The sequence below is a fragment of the Zophobas morio genome, unplaced genomic scaffold (genome assembly GCF_036711695.1).
Source record: "Zophobas morio isolate AGI-343-1 ecotype UQ-CSIRO unplaced genomic scaffold, CSIRO_AGI_Zmor_V1 ptg000031l, whole genome shotgun sequence".
Classification (NCBI taxonomy): Eukaryota; Metazoa; Arthropoda; class Insecta; order Coleoptera; family Tenebrionidae; genus Zophobas; species Zophobas morio.
In genome coordinates this window covers 5,817,459-5,833,492 of record NW_026972136.1, presented here as the reverse complement: position 1 = coordinate 5,833,492, position 16,034 = coordinate 5,817,459, and the positions used below count along the sequence as shown (strand labels likewise).

At 26.9% G+C, this 16,034-nt stretch overlaps 1 protein-coding gene across 2 annotated transcripts in view; it reads left to right on the top strand.

Moving 5' to 3' along the window:
* LOC135139527 (uncharacterized) overlaps positions 1–16,034 on the top strand; it is a 52,725-nt gene that overhangs the window by 9,231 nt on the left and 27,460 nt on the right. The window contains exon 1 of one of the 2 annotated variants that reach the window (XM_064069800.1): positions 2,486–2,529. The exons of the other annotated variant lie outside the window; for it this stretch is intronic. The gene's annotated coding sequence lies outside the window, so the exon portion shown is untranslated. Of the gene's footprint in view, positions 1–2,485; positions 2,530–16,034 lie in introns of those variants that run through there. 2 annotated transcript variants of the gene reach the window in all.

Genomic DNA, 16,034 nt, shown 5'->3' with positions numbered 1-16,034 from the left:
ATCTTGTTTTGTTCAAGTCTGTGTTGGTTTCATTAATTACTGGGGCTGCCAGGTAGTCAAGAAGTTTATAATTTCGTCTTAAATCTATGGTTTAAATAAACTTTGAAATTAAAAATTTATAAAAGGAAACATCTGGCGCCTCCACCACATGTTTTTTTTAAACAAATTAAAATGAATGAGATATTTATCTCCCTACGTTTTGAAAAATCGGCAAAAATGACATTTTAATGCAAAAAATGAAATTTGGTCAAACAGTTCGGAAAAGAACTATTTATTTTTTATCAAGTCAAATTAAGTGGTCGTATTTCATATTTCGGACACCTAATATTTTTTCAAATATATTGTTATATACTAATTTTTTATGAAATTTGTTTAAATGAAAATAGAAAATCCCGGCGCCTCCACCAGTTTTAACTAAAAATTTTGAATTAATCAAATCAGCCAGAATTAGTATTATTTATGGTAAAATTTCTCAGAATCACGAATCTCTCATTTTTTAACTTGGTTTGAATCTGTGCTGTTCGAATTATTTATTTCGGATATCTAGAAACTTAAAGAAATATATAATGTCAATTCATGAACATTGTTTCAATAAAAATTTTAGAAATGCAAAAATCTCCCGGCGCCTCCACCATTTTTAATAAAAATTAAATTAATCAAATCAGTCAGAAATAGTGTTACTCATAGTATGTAAAACATTCTCAGAAGCACGAATTCGTTACCATTTTCTCTCTATGTTTTAAAATAACGGATAAAAATGCACTATATTGTGCTGGTTTTCTTATTTACTTAGGGGTACCCAGATTGGCAAGAATTACTTATTAAATCCATTGTTTTATATAATAGTTTGTTTTTAATTTTTGAAATAAAATAGGCTTATCCACAATTTTCCCAGTTTTCAAATAACGGAGAATTTTTTTTACATAGTCTTCCCTTCTCAACAAAAAACTGAAACATCTTTAAAATGGTAAGTAAATTTTATCCCTCACAGTTCTCTACAAATTTACCCTTTTAAACATGTTTTCAATTTACTGTCGTGAAAAGAAAACTATGTACACATATTAAAAAAAAAGCATAATACAAACCCTGCCCACCCGCCCTTTTCTCAATTGTGACGACTGTTTTTATTAGTCGTGAGCCGAGAGGCGGAGCTTAATTGCAAAATCCTTAGTTCTCTACAAGAAGCTACCATGTGCAATGTTTTTAAGTATCATATTGAAAGAAAACTATATGTCAAGAAAAAAAAGCCAAAAATTAAACCCCACCCACCCACCCCAATCTCAAATGTGATGAATTTTTCATTCATTGTTAGACCGAGGGGTGGAGCTTAATTGTAGAATCGATGTTTTCCAAAATAAAAATTTGCCATTTTAAACGTTTTAAATATCTTGGAGTCAAAAGATCATTAGAGATATCTAGAAAAAAGGCAAAATTTAACCCCCACCCACTCACCGCCATTTCAGTTGTAATGATTTTATTCCTTCTGAGCTCGGGAGCGGAGTTTAATTAACAAAATCCTTATTTCTGTACCCCACCCATCCACCCTTATTTTGGTTGTGATTAATTTTTACCAAAACATGTTTTAAGTATTATCATATTGTTCAAAATAGATCATTTTGAGAAAAGAAGACTATGTAACACTCTCTCCCCTACTATGTCATCGATAACGAAAGATGTTTTACATGGTAATTTTTTGTAAAGAAACAAATATCTTGCAATTAAACTCCGCCCCCTTGGCTCACGACGAATAACAAAAATAATCACAATTGAGATAGGGCGGGTGGGTGGGGCTTATATTTTGCCTTTTTTTCTTAATACACATAGTATTCTTTGAACAACACGATATTCAAAAACATGTTTTTAATTTCTTGTAAAGAAATAAATATTTTCCAGTAAAAAAAATCATCACAATTGAGAGAGGGCGGGTGGGCGGGCTTACATTTTGTCTTTTTGTTTTAATATGTGTGAACTTCTTTTCACAACATGAAACTTAAAACATGTTTAAAATGGAGAATTTGTGTAAGGAAATATTGTTTTTGCAATTAGGCTCCGCCCAATAATTGCAAAATTCATATTTCCTTGCAAAAATGTAGAATTTTAACCATGTTCTAAGTTTCTTGTGTGAAAAGATGGTTATTTAAATTTAAAAAAAAAAGTAAACTAGAAGCCCCTAATTTTGAAAAATTTTTAAAAATGATTTAACATTTTAGATATAAATGAACTATTATTTAAAATAAATTGCGGAAACAGAGAAAAAACTGCTGTTATGCGGTTAAGTCAGGCTGGTTAGATCAGCTCGGATTGGATAATTTACAAATAAATAATATAGAAATATTAAATATTTTGGAAAAATAATGTATTTTATAAATTTGATAAAAACGAAAATTTCATTTAAAATATACTACATTGGCCTCCATTTGTTAATTTTAAATTATATGTACAGGATGTTTCATTCCAACTGATCTGTTAAAATTGTTTCAGAATACCACTGTGCAAGCAACAAATTTCGCAAAAAGAATCTAAAATAAAGTATGTATATTTGTATGCATCAGTCGACATCATTTTCATTTTCAAATTGAGAATTTTATTTTTCGAAAATAGAAAAATCTTATAATGAACCTGTTTCAAATTATATATACTGTATTGCAGAAACAATATTTTTTTAAAAGTTAAAGCTATTGTCATTATGGTGAAACCAAAAATTCATTTTATTCGTCTTTATGCTGTTCTATCTTTGGCCTTAATACATTTACATTTAGTCTAACAGTTATGACATTTGTATGTGACCCACAATAATCCTAAAACTAGATACAATTTTAAAAATTGCGTTACATCCGACCTGAAAGTGCACCATTTTGCACTAATGTTATCGATAATACACCGAAAGCTGCAACTTCCACCCACCTAACAAGATTACTACGAGATTCCGCCAAATTTTGCTTGAACTTTGCAAACTTTTGACAAAAACATATGATAGCTGGGCGTAACTCGAGTGCAAGCGCTCGTGGGAGTTACGACTAAAGTGATTTCCAGACCTTCTATATCACTCTCTATTTTGCTAGTTTGTATCAAAGACATTAGTCAGGAGATTCCGCGTCCTATGTTTTATCTAGCTCATTCAGCCCAGCTTTCCACAAAAAATGTTCAATTTTACGTACCGTATAATCACCGTTAAAGGACAATGACGCGGTTTAGCCAAGTTTTGCCGCGTCAGTCCTAAATTGTGCTTACGAGGCAGAATTTCCATAATAATACGTATAAAAGTTTAATGTAGGTGTTTGAGATAATTTATCGATTGACAGAGATGGCTGGTCACGATTTTTAAATTTTTTATTTATTAGTAAATATTTTTTATTGTCTAAATGTAACAAGTAAATATATTTAATTCCATTTTCGATTCTAGAAATAACCATTGTTTTCTTGAAAGTTGTGGCATTTAATGGATATTATTTTTAGCCTTACTCGCCTAATGAAGTTATAAAAAACCCACCCAGAAGACGACAGTTGAACGACAATTTTGTCCAATAATGGTGATTACGGTTTTGAACTTACGGCAAAGGGTTGTCTTAACCCCAGATCAATATTTTATCAATTAAGCAAAATGTTTACATAAAAAACAATGCAGAGTCTTTAAATATAGCGGTGTATAGTTCATCGTCTCATTGTTAGTGAGCTATCCGAAAGCGAGTGTCTGGTGATCTGAATTCAGATTCCTAAGGTAAGAATAAGAGTTGCTAGCTTAACACGAACGGAAATTTTAATGAGAGGTCCAGCGCATAACTTAGACAGATCATTGCATTTTGTTTTTTTTTTTTGGACAAAATTTGAAGGGTTTATTTAATTTGCACTGGAATGGTTTTTGTTGTTGCAACTTTTCGTCTTTTAGTGAACAGTATTTTTTTTATAACCAAAATGATTTTATTTTAATAAAAAAATTCCAACTACTACATCACAGTAGAAACGTCCACGAACACCACTCTTCAAACTTTTTGTTTAAAATAAATTACAAACTTCCCTGTTTTCCACCCTTCTTATTCTATTTCTGGTAAAACTTGACAAATTAAAACATTTTTGAGTGTCAGAATTAATTAAGTTGTAATTTGCAATGCTTACTTATTTCGTCGTCATCTTCTATGCCCTTTTTTAAAATTTTATTCTTACACAATTTTTTCCAACGTCAATACAGAACCATTGAAAGACCGACCGATTCCGCCCTAATTAAGTGATAAAGTTTTCATTATCACCCACACAAACCACCGAAATAAATTCAAAGAACGAAATTCGTTTAACGAAATTAGTGTAATTCTTTACTCTAATACATTTTAATCACTCCCTGTTCTTGCACACCCTCTTTTGAAAGATGGGAAACTGAAAGGATCACAAAGACTACAAATGTCTAGACAATTTTACTTTCAATGTTAGTCCCTCACTAACAACCCGGGTCAAAAAGAATCGAGCGGTAGTTACACGATATATATATTCGATGTGGAATATAGATAACCGTTTTTCTCTTCTTCAACCAATATCGGCGAACTTTCTTAAAATAGCGCATAGGTTTTTCGATGGCCATCTTACACCATTAACATCATTACAGATTCATTACTAAAGCGCTTAATTGAAGCCATCTTGTTGTGAACTGGTTAAATATTCATGAGATATGTTCCGCGAGCTATGATTTTATCGGGCAAACTGTGGGAGGCCGTATTTTGGAAAATTTTTCTTGGAAACTGTTGCAGAATCAATATTTTAGCCGGAAGAGGATTGACGTTCATTCTCGAGGTTTAAAATGTAAATTATTAAATATGGAACAGGCAAAAATGCGGCGTGGTTCACATAGCTTAAGGGGTATATGTCAAGATTATTTCTGGAGAAAATTTATTCTGGATGTGTAACATTAGACGTTTGGATGATGAATAAGTTATAAACTCGTCTTTTCAATAACATCGGAACGGCGTTCAGAATTTTGTTGTTACTAATTCATTGAACTTGCATTTAAATCTCTGGTTTTTTAATAACTTTGAGATTCTTGTTCGTTAAATATTTAGCTCGGATTTTTCGGTATTTGTTTGCTCGTGGTATTGATTGCAAGTTAAAAATATCCTCTTTGATGTTGCATTAGAGCCTCATTTTGAAATGAATGTTTTGATGTGGTTAGGATTACACACGTATTATGCTTACTGCATCGTCCTACCTGACGAGGTACATCAAAACAAGCTCATATAACTTTAATTAAAATCAAAGTGCCAGTGTTGGAAAATCCTCATTATTAAAAAAAAATATTTTAGTGTTTTAGAATGACGAATTAATAAACGAAAATGGTAACCAATTAAGTAATTACATTTACTTACTACTAAACAAATAATTCAATTAAACTAATACATGGCTTCTGATTGAACGTTTTATTAGTAGATTGCACACTGCAATAAATTATTTCACAAGATTATAATTAATATTTCCGTTTTACATCATCAGTGTTAATTATTACGTGCGTACTAATTTTATTTAATTAATTTTCGGTCGAACTTTTTCGAATTTAAACTGCGTAAACGCAGGTTAAGTATCAAAGACCCGATTTATTACATTTTCTTTCCAACTTGAAATATTCGATCAAGATTTTCCCGGAAAAGTTATAAACAGAAACTTTTTTGGATAAGTGTGTAAGTTAGCTGAACACAAGAGTTTATGGAAACGAACTCGGAAAAAGTTTTTTCTCGACAATTCCGCTCAAAATTTCTTAACCAATCAAATTGCACTACTTTTTCAATTTGTCTAACCTAATTTTTATGAGAAATTAATTTTCTGCAGATTTGCATTGTTTTAATGACTATTGCTGCAATTAAATTTGTTTCAAAAAATACTACATCTGATTCTTTTATTCGTGATTTTTATAATGTGTGTAGTTTTTTAAATTTCGAAAAATAGTGTATCTATACCACTAGACGAGTAATCAATTGCTCAGAAGATTACAGTGATATGGAAATTTTCTGCTAAAGCATTTCGGTTTAGTTTTTTTTTTAATTTGTTATTTATTCAAGAAAAGTTAGGTTGAAAACTATATAAAATTAATGTATTTTGTAGAAAACTATCATTTGTCCATTCAAGGTGTTTAATTAATTTAATTCAATTAATTTTTAAATTTTCTTATTAATAAACTGTCCATAAAACAAGATTCAAAAATAATACAGTAAATGTGCAGAAATTATTTTGAGAATTCTTTTACAAAAAAATGCTCTTTTTTAGTAGTTGATTAATTCAGAAAAAACAGTATTTTCTAACTGAAAAAAAACATAACTCTGATTAACCTTAATTTTTGTTGCATCTGTTCATTAGTGCTCACTTGTAAACCACTAACTATCTGACTAATATAGTATGGAGCATTTTAATAAATTGTTCCATAAAGTGATAACTATATAACTTTAGTTTTTATTTTTATACACAATTCTGACCTGACCTCTGTTTTTGAATTAATTTTGGGACCCTGTACTTTTTTTGAAATTTAAAACAATTTTGAAATTCTAGATATTCCTGTTTGGAAAGAATGTGAAAGTGCTTTAGAGCCTCTAGTCTCTTTTCTTATAATAATTTAATTAAATTTTTTAGAGGATACGTCATTTGCCAAAATCAGTTTTACTTAGCAGGAACTCGCCCCGCCCACCCACCCTCTGTTTTCTTAGACTGTATGTTATTTGCCAAAATCAGTTTTATCTTAGCAAGTACTAATGCCTACCTTTACAAAAAATGATCAACATTTGAAAACATTACGCGCTTACTTATATGCACAAGTCAGGAGTTAATCCGCAATTTTCCAGACACTCGGTATATTTTTATAAATTCTGATGGTCCTCTTCTTAGTTTTTTTCGAAATTTTGATGTCACGTTACCAAGTTATTCCAAGTTTCTTCAATTTTTTTAGTAATGGAACGTTTCACAAACAATCTCATTAGGCTTACATTTTTGCTTTGTTAGTTCTCGGATTTTACAATTTTTTGAGTTTTAAACTTTTAGTTTTTTAATTTTTCAATTTCGTGTTTTTTTATTTATCAGCAAAAGAACAAATTTATCTAAACTAAAATACTAAAAAGTCGGAAAATTGTGTCACTGAAACAATGAAGAATACAAAAATTTTAAAATGAAAAATCCAAAAATTTCAAAATGAAAATCAAAAAAATAAAAAATCCCGAAATTGAAACATCAAAAAATCGGAAACGGATCAATTTTGCAATTTTTCAATGTTAAAGTTTTTAAGTTCTTGATTTTCAATTTTAATCAGAATGAAATTTTGCAAAACCGAAATAACTGTAACACCGAAACATTGAAAAATGCAACAATTAAAAATCGAGAAATTGAAAAATGGATCAAACGAATCAATTCTTCGTTATTAAATTTTTCAAATTTTCGATTTTTGAAACTGAACTTTTGAAAAACCGAAAAATTGTAACACTGAAACATCAAAAAACAAAATAATTAAAAATCGAGAAATTGAAAAAATCAACGAAAAGAAACAAATTTTGGAAGTAAAATTTTTCAAATTCTCCATTTTTAATTCTTTATTTTTTCGATTTTTCATTTTTTAATTGTTCAACAAAAGGACAAATTTATTCAAACCGAAATTTTGAAAAATTTAAAAGTTTAAAAATCAAAAAATTGTAACATTGAAACAAAGGTCTAAAAATTAAAAAATTGAAAAATCAAAAAATTTAAAAATTGAGAAACCGGGAAATTGAAAAATCGAAAAAAGAATTATTCTACAAATTTTCGATGTAAAATTTTTAAAATTCTCGATTTTTTTCTTTCATTTTCTCGATTTGTCATTTTTTAATTGTTCAACAAAACGACAAATTTATTCAAACCGAAATTTTGAATTGAATTGAAAAATCAAAAAATTGGGAAATTGAAGAATTGAAAAAATAAAGAAAACGAAAAAATGGGACTTAAAAATTTAAAAATGAAACTTGAAATATCGAAAAAACGAAAAATTGTAAAAAGGTGGAAAATGGAAAAATTAGAAAGGAACTTGGATATTCGAAAATCTAAAATGTCTGCAAATTAAAAAATCGAGAAATCGAAAAATTTAAAAACGAAACGCGGAAAAGAAACCAAAAATCTCGAATTGAGAAGATAAAAAATCGAAGAAACGAAACAACGTGGAATTACATACTTAAGTGTACTTTATTTTTAATTTTTCATTTTCTCAATTTTTCGTTTTGTAATTTTTCAACAAAATAATTAAAAATCGAGAAATTGAAAAAATCAACAAAAAGGAACAAATTTTGGATGTAAAATTTTTCAAATTCTCAATTTTTAATTCTTTATTTTCTCGATTTTTCGTTTTTTAATTGTTCAACAAAAGGACAAATTTATTCAAACCGAAATTTTGAATTGAATTCAAAAATCAAAAAATTGAAAAAATAAAGAAAACTTGAATAAACCGAATAAAATGAGACTTAAAAAATGAAAAATGAAACCTGAAATATCGAAAAATAAAAAAATTGAGAAATTGAACAATGGGATAATTGAAAAAACAATTGAAAAAACGAGAATTTGTAACACTGAAACCTGAAAAAGTGATAAATTAAAAATTTCGAAATTGAAAAGTCGAAAAAACGAATAATTGTAAAAAGATGGAAAACGGAAAAATTAAAAAGCAACTTGGAAAATCGAAAAATTAAAATATCTGCAAACTAAAAAAGTCGAAAAACTAAAAAATTGAGAAATCGAAAAATGTATGAACGAAACACGGAAAAATCGAAAAATTAACAACCAAAAATCTCAAATTGATTGAATTCTTTATTTGCTCAATTTTTCGTTTTGTAATTTTTCAACAAAAGGACAAACTCATTAAAAGTAGAATTTTAAAAAATCGAAAAATCGGAATATTGTAACACTGAAACATCGAATAATGATAAACCTGAAAAATTGAAAAATCAAAAAATGAAAAACTGAAAAATCGAAAAAAAAACATTGAAAACCGAACAATTTAAAAAACATAAAAATCGAACAATTACAAAATTGAAAATCAGAAATAGAAAAAACGAAACTTGAAACACCGACCAATTGAAAAATTGTAATCTTAAAACTTGAGAAACTGAAAACTTCGATAATTGAAAAAACAACTGAAAATTTGAAAAATTGAAAAAAAAGGAACTGTAAAACCGAAAAATTGATTAATTAAAAATCCAGAAATAGAAAAATACGGAAAACAAAATTTTCTAGAAACAGAAAATCGACAAATTGTAAAATTCAAAAGTTGAAGAATCGATAAATTAAAATATGTAGACAGGACAAAATAGAAAAATACAAAAAGTTCAAATTGAAAAATCCAAAAATGTCAAAATAAACATCGAAAAACCAGAGAAATTAAAAAATCGTATACTTAACGGAAAAATCAACAATTGAAAAATCAAAAAATAAAAATATCTTAAAATGGAAAACTCGAAAAAATGAGAAACTCTCAAATCTAAAAATTATAACATTGAAAACTGAAAAAACTGACGAAATAAAAATCCAGAAACTAAAAAATAGACAACAAAAAATTTAAAAATGCAAGAACTCCAAAATAAAAATCGAAAAACTAGGAAATCCAAAAATCGAAAAACTAAGAATCTTAAAAACTTCAAAAATCGATGCGAATGAAAAAAAAAGCGACACAAATGAAAGCAATAATAATCGACTTTGAGCCAGTTTGAATTTAGCGCCGATGTGCTTTGTTGTGATTGGTCGGTACGGGTGCGGAAATTAATGGATGCTGCTCTTTTTGAAAAAATTGGTAAAATATAGACATTTGAAAATTGTAAGTTAGTCTGTGACTTTTTTGCATTTCTAATAATTAATCTAGGACCGCGTGTTTAGTGACTCACCCTGTAGTTATTATTTTCAACTGTATAGAGTGTTCTATTTTTAAGGTGTAACAACTTAGGTTTTTTTTTAATAGAATACTATATAGTTTTTCGTGTTCTGATTTTCTTCCTCTTAAGCGCAACTTATTTTTGAAATTTCGATGCAATGTTGTCACGTTATTCAAATATTCTTGAAATTTTTTAGCAATCAAAGGATTCAGAAAAATATTAAAGTTATTTACAATATTTTATAGACACATAAATAAAGATCGGCGCTTTCTTGCCGTGTAAATAGTACAAAAAGTCTTAAGATACAGAGTGTTTATAACTTTACAGTTACAATTGACAAACCTTGATATTTTATTTTTTTTCGATTAGAACACCCTGTTTTTTATTACTGTATTTTATTCTCTTTTTGTTCTGTTTCTTTTTATTGCGTATTTTTATTTTACATTTAAATTCGATAGTTATTGCAATTTTTTATTTTTTTTAAAGACACACCCATGCACTAAAACAAAGGAAAAAAACAAAGAGCAAGATGTAGTAATAAAATATAGGATGCTCTCTTTGAAACAACTGAAATATCGGTATCTTTCAAAATTTTAAGAGAAATGGGTGTGATTGTTTTAAAATAATTCGTAAAATATACGGCTTATCATTTTTTTGCATTTCCTTTGAGAAGTTCTAAAAAATTAAAGTAAAATACCGTACCTCAGTGCTCTGAGATAACTTTATTTCGAAAGGTGCTTTAATAATAAATAATTCTCTGCAATCCCTAAATCAATGTTAATGTTGTGCTAAAATTTCAGAGAAGTTTCTTATACGATGTCTAAGATAAAATGTAAAACCTAATAAATTAATCTGATTAAAAAAAATGAAATGGAAATTTTGATTATAATAATTTTAATATTTTCGTCCAAAAAAGGTTACAGCAAAAAAATTTTGGGCAGAGTGCATTTCTTTTCCCTTTCTTTTGAAGGCCCAGTTATTAACTGATCGTGTAATAAAATTAACAAATTATTTCCCGTAATCACATTTTACAGCATTAAACATGGTGATGCTCTACTAATAGCAAATTTCGATTGTTATTTATATCACAATAATTAATAGCATAGCGATTTCGTTTAAAATTAACAGCAAACAAACAATTTAAATCACATTCAATCGAAATGTAATTCATTTGAAAGCGAAAATAACCACCACTTTAACCTTAATAAACCAAAATGAATCAATTTCATTAACGAAAAATAACAGAAAAGTCTCCAGTAAATAATAAATAATGAATTACTAAAACGAAAGCAAAAGTGACATTTATATAAACCCGACCATAAAGCATACGAATAAACTTCTCCTTTCAATTAGTTAAAAGGCACCTTTCAAACCCCAAACTTTAAAATGTTGCGCAACGTTATCCTCTAAATAGTGCACAACACCACAATACATCACTTTAAAAACGACCGCAGTTAAAATCAAATTAAATCCATCGAAGTCCATTCTGGGACGTTTTTATGTTGAAAGTTAAATCAGCGATTTGCGTTCGCATTCACGTGCAGAGTAATGTATTCAGGAGGGGAGTTACGGCACAAGTGCAGTAAATCGGTGCACGAAATTAACAAATAGGGTACTAGAGTCGTATAAAATTGCTAAAGTTTTGTTTGGACGAAACTTCGGACAGTGACAGAATCGGTTGTTTGATGAAGTTTAATCCTTCCAGTCTAAGATCCAACACACCCAACAAAGCGACTTTGTATTTGAGTAGAGAGCGGGAAGTCGCGGTAATCGTGGCAGAAATTAAAGCAGCCGTTTGATAACTATTATTATATTTACACGATTCGGGGAGGAAGAGGGACAAAGGCGGGGTCTGGGAGCACCTGGGAGTTGATGGGGATGGCGAAATGAGGGGGAAGTGGGGTGCAGGTGCACTGATTTAGGAGAGTTAAGAGTTGCTGTGGTTTTATTACTCCTATTTCTTATTGCGAGATAAAAAGAAAATTGGTCGATAGAACTTTGCTCACCTCTGAAGTACATAAATCCCGCTTCTTTGAAAAGATCTAAAAAATTGTTTGCGATTTTTGTTTTCTGATAACCTCTATAAAGTAAAAACCAGTGGCGTGAATAACATTCCCGCAGTTTTTTAACTTGAATTGTTTATTACTTGAATTTTTTATTTTTATTTGTTTTTTTTTTGATATTTCGATTTGCAATTTTTCGCTTCTATTTTTTTTATTTTTTCAATTATTCGATTTTATAATTTTTTGTCTTTCTAGTTTTTCGATTTGCAATACTTCACTTTTCCATTTTTTTTTTAGTTTCTTCAATTATAGTATAAGTAACACTCCGAGTTTTCATTTTTAAATTTTTCCGTTTTTCGATTTTCCAACTGTTAGATGTTAAAGTTTTCAGATTTCGCAATTTTTCGATTTGGAAAACTGAAACTCCTCAATTTTTAATTTTTCAATTTTTCATATGTTCAATTTTTCGATTTGCAATTATTCTGTTTTTCAAAATTTTGATCTTAATTTTTTTGTAATGTTTTTTATTTTCTTTATTATGCAATTGTTCGATTTTTCAAGGTTTCGATTTTATAATTTTTTGTTTTTCAATTTAAATTTTTTTAATTATTATTGATTTTTTCATGTTTCCATTTGTAACTTTTCATTTTTTTTTATTTCAATTTTACTATTCGAGTTTTCAATTTTTCAGTTTACAATTTTCGTTTCCTTAATTTATTCTTGACAGTTATTCCATTCTTTTTTCAATTCTTCAAATTTTCGATTTGCAATTTTTCAATGTTCCAATTTTATAATTTTTTGTTTCATCAATTTAGATTTTTTTCAATTTTTCATTTCTTCAATTTGACAACATGCAACTCTTCGAGTTTTAACTTTTAAATTCTTCAGTTTTTTGATTTTCCAACTTTTGGATGTTTCAGTTATTAGATTTTGCAATTTAAAGATTTACAGTTTCACGAGTTACCAATTTTTTAATTTTTCAATTTTTCGATTTTTCAGTTTTTCATTTCTTCAAATTTTCGATGTGAAATATTTCGTTTCGATTGTTATTTTCTTTATTTTTTCAGGTATTCGATTTTCAATGGATCTATTTTATAATTTTTTGTTTTTTCAATTTTAATTTTTTCAATTTTTCGATTTTTTAATTTTTTGGTTTTTCAATTTTATTTTTCCGTTTTCTAAATTTTTCAGTTTTTCTTTTCTTCAATTTTTCACTTTTCAATTTTTCGGTTTTTCAAAATTCTGATCTTAATGTTTTTGTAATGTGAAAATTTTCAATTTTTGGATTTTTCAATTTTTCGTTTCATTATTTTTTGTTTTTTTTTCCTAGTTTCCATTTTATTTATGTAATAATAATTTAAACATATATCAATTTTTCAATTTTACAATATTAGAATTTTCTAATTTTTTAATTATTATTTTTACATTTATCTACCTTCACAATTTTTCGATTCTTCAAATTGTTTGGGTTTTTTTATTTTCTTTGTTTTGCAATTGTTCGATTTTTCAAGGTTTCGATTTTATAATTTTTTGTTTTTCAATTTAAATTTTTTTAATTATTATTGATTTTTTCATGTTTCCATTTGTAATTTTTTATTTTTTTTATTTCAATTTTACTGTTCGAGTTTTCAATTTTAATTTTTCTCGTTTTCGCTTTTCCACATTTTGGGTGTTTCAATTTTTGGATTTGCAATTTTTCGGTTTTCAATTTTTCGATTTTTCAACTTTTAAATTTCATAATTTTTCGTTTCATCAGTTTTTGACTTGCAATCTTTCTAGTTTTCATTTTAAATATGTAATAATATTAATTTTTTAAATTATTCAATTTTTCAATTTACAATTATTTTAGAAATTTTCCGTTTTCAATGTTTGAATTTTAAAACTTTTTTATTTATTCGACTTTTCAGTTTTCTTCCTTTTTTAGTTATTCAGTTATTCGATCCTTTTTTCAATTCTTCAGATTTTCGATTTGCAATTTTTCAATGTTCCAATTTTATAATTTTCTGTTTCATCAACTTAGATTTTTTCAATTTTTCATTTCTTGAATTTTTCAAATTTTCATTTTTTTGTTTCTTCAATTTCACAACATGCAACTCTTCGAGTTTTGACTTTTAAATTCTTCAGTTTTTGATTTTCCAGCTTTTGGATGTTTCAGTTGTTAGATTTTGCAATTTAACGATTTACAATTTGGCGAGTTACCAATTTTTTAATTTTTCAATTTTTCGATTTTTCACTTTTTCATTTCTTCAAATTTTCGATGTGAAATATTTATTTTCGATTTTTATTTTCTTTATTTTTTCAATTATCCGATTTTCAATGGATCTATTTTATAATTTTTTGTTTTGACAATTTTAAGTTTTTCAATTTTTCGATTTTTTAATTTTCCATTTCTTCAAATTTTCAATTTGAAATTTTTTTGCTTCGGTTTTTTATTTTCATTATTCTTTCAATTTTCTGATTTTATACTGTTTTAGTTTTATAATTTTTCGATTTTACAATTTTTGGGTTCTACAATTTTTTCGATTCGTTTTTCCGTTTTTCCAATTTTTCGATTCTTTAATTTTATTGACTTTTAAATTTCATGATTTTGATTTTTCCATGTTTCAATTTTCGTTTATTAAATTTTTCAATTTGCAATTTTACGATATGTAAGAGTTTTAATTTCTAGATTTTGCAATTTTTCCATTTGGAATTTCACGAGTTTTCAATTTTCCAAATTTTTGATTTTCCAGTTTTTGATTTACAATTTTTCGTTTCGGTTTTCAGTTTCTCTATTTTTTCAGTTTTTCGGTTTTTCAATGTTCTGATTTTATCATTTTTCTTGTTTTCAATGTAAAATATTTCAATTTTTGGGTTATTGAATTTTCCGATAGGTAATTTTTCGATTTTTCAGTTTAAATGAATTGTAAATTAATTTTTGATTTACAATTTTTCTAGTTTTCATTTTTAATATGTAATAACATTAATATCTTTCACTTTTCTAATTTTACAGTTTTAGAAGTTCTCCATTTTTCTATTTTTAGATTTAAAAATTTTTTCATTTATTCGACTTTTCAGTTTGTTTCATTTCTTAATTTTCCAATTTTTCGATCCTTCAATTTTTAATTTTTTTGATTTGCAATTTTTCTATGTTCCAAATTTATAATTTTTTGTTTCTTCAACTTCAATTTTTTCAATTTTTCATTTCTTCAATTTTTTGATTTTCAGTTTTTCAATTTTTAATTTTTTTTTCGTTTCTTCAATTTAACGACATACAACTTTTCGAGTTTTCACTTTTAAATTCTTCAGTTTTTCGATTTTCCAACTTGTGGATATTTCAATTATTAGATTTTGCAATTTTTCGATCTACAATTTCACGAGTTACCAATTTTTGTATTTTACAGTTATTCGATTTTTTAATTTTTCGTTTCTTCAATGTTCGATTTGAAATTTTTTTGCTTCGGTTTTTTATTTTCTTTATTTTTTCAATTTTCTGATTTTTTACTGTTCTAGTTATTATATGATTTTTAGATTTTTTAATTTTTTGGCTTTTCAATTTTATTTTTCCGGTTTCTAAATTTTTCAATTTTTCGATTTTTAATTTTTTTAGTTAATTACAAATATAAAAATTTTTCTCTTCAATTTTGCGATTATAGAATTTTTTCATTTTTCAATTATTGGATATTAAACTTTTTCACTTATTCGATTTTTCAATTTTAAATTTTTGAATTTCTCGATATTTAATTTTTCATTTTTTTCATATTTCAAAATTACAGTTGTTTGGCTTACCAATTTTGATGATTCTACAATTTTTCGATTTTACAATTTTTGGGTTCTACAATTTTTTGATTCGTTTTTCCTTTTTTCCAATTTTTCGATTCTTTAATTTTTTCGACTTTTAAATTTCATGATTTTTGATTTTTCCATGTTTCAATTTTTCGTTTATTAAATTTTTCAATTTGCAATTTTACGATATGTAAGAGTTTTAATTTCTAGATTTTGCAATTTTTCCATTTGGAATTTCACGAGTTTTCAATTTTCCAAATTTTCGATTTTCCAGTTTTTGATTTACAATTTTTCGTTTCGGGTTTTCAGTTTCTCTATTTTTTCAGTTTTTCGGTTTTTCAATGGTCTGATTTTATCATTTTTCTTGTTTTTAATGTAAAATTTTTGAATTTTTCGTTAGGTAATTTTTCGATTTTTCAGT